Raw genomic sequence first — 1,623 nt, forward strand, 5'->3', positions numbered from 1 at the left:
TTTTAATTCAAGACTAGGAGCTAATAATTTTGCTTTTGCAAAATATATGAAATGGGACATCAAAGAGATGATTCCCCCTTGGTTTCATTGTGACAGGAAGCCTAAAGATTCAGTAATCAATGATAATGTACCCTTAATGGTAGACTTGTGCACTAGTTACAGCTTGTATGTTTTGAATGGATCCTTTGGGAGTGATACAATGGGCGACTTTACTTTTTTTTCCCTTATGGGGGCAAGTGTGATTGTTTATATTCTAGTCTCCTCTGATTTAATTCCTAGGATTTCTGATTTTGAGATTGGGCTTCGTGCTGACAGTGATCACCTCCCTGGTTGGTTGGCAACCTTCAGTCTCGAAAGACTATGGTATAAGCCTACAGCACCTGGTATTCCAGGCGGTCTCCCATCCAAGTACTAACCAGGCCTGACCCTGCTTAGCTTCTGGGATCAGACGAGATCAGGCATGTACAGGGTAACAGTTGGCTGTCAATACTACGACCCTCTTCTGTGGTAGTGCACAGGAACCCTCCTCAAAATTTCTTTTTATGCCCAAAATGGTCGTCTAGAATTGTATCAGCTTTTGAACAATGGTCCAGATTGCCAGAGACTGAACATTTGAGATAAACTATTCAATTGACAAATTCTCCAGAAACTGCTGTTTTGGCTTATTGTGCAATCTCCCAAGCTCTAACCAAGATGCTTAATTCTAATCAGGTCCTGAAAAGTCATGGAGGTCCAACCTCCTGGTTTGATGCAGAATGCTGGACCATGAAATATAGGGTGCGACAATTGTTCCATTTATTCCGGTCCCATCCATCTTTTGAACTATCAGCCCTTTATTTCTTATCCAGAAAGAACTGCCAACAATTCCTGGAGAGGAAAAAACATAACTTTGCTTTGAGCAAGTGGCATATGTTGCTTGAAGCTATTTCTTCCATGAATAGTAAGACTTTTTGGCATCTGGTTTCTCGCTTTAATTTGACTCCTTTCCAAAGTGATCCATTCCCGATTTCCCACACTGAGTGGATGGCACACTTTTCCAAAATATTTACTGTCTCCGATTTGGCCTCTACTGCTGTACATCTGTCTCTTGATCTTCCATCTTGGACACTGGTTCCCAAGGAAGAAGTTATAGAACTAATAAGTACCCTGAAGACGGGGAAAGCCCCGGGGTCCGATGGAATCCTGTGTGAATTCTTAATAAATAACCCTAGTTGGTGGGCAGAGCCTCTGGCTAACCTTTTTATGTTGATTGGCCAATTTGGGATTCTACCTGATTCTCGGTTATCCTCGATTTTAGTTCCTATATTTAAAAAAGGTGACCCTGCTAACCTGGGAAATTATAGACCGATTAGCTTACTCTCCTCAGTCGGGAAACTCTATGAACATAAGAACATAAGAACATAAGAACAGCCCCACTGGATCAGGCCATAGGCCCATCTAGTCCAGCTTCCTGTATCTCACAGCGGCCCACCAAATGCCCCAGGGAGCACGCCAGATAACAAGAGACCTCGTCCTGGTGCTCTCCCCTACATCTGGCATTCTGACTTAACCCATTCCTAAAATCAGGAGGTTGCGCATACACATCATGGCTTGTACCCCATAATGGATTTTTCCTCCAGAAAC

At 42.9% G+C, this 1,623-nt stretch overlaps 1 pseudogene; it reads right to left on the reverse strand.

Annotated features, from left to right (window-relative positions):
• Nucleotides 1-368: 368 nt before the first annotated feature.
• Nucleotides 369-488, reverse strand: LOC136650231 (5S ribosomal RNA; annotated as a pseudogene).
• Between the last annotated feature and the right edge of the window lie 1,135 nt (nucleotides 489-1,623).

Source organism: Tiliqua scincoides, chromosome 4 (assembly GCF_035046505.1).
Source record: "Tiliqua scincoides isolate rTilSci1 chromosome 4, rTilSci1.hap2, whole genome shotgun sequence".
Taxonomy (NCBI): Eukaryota; Metazoa; Chordata; class Lepidosauria; order Squamata; family Scincidae; genus Tiliqua; species Tiliqua scincoides.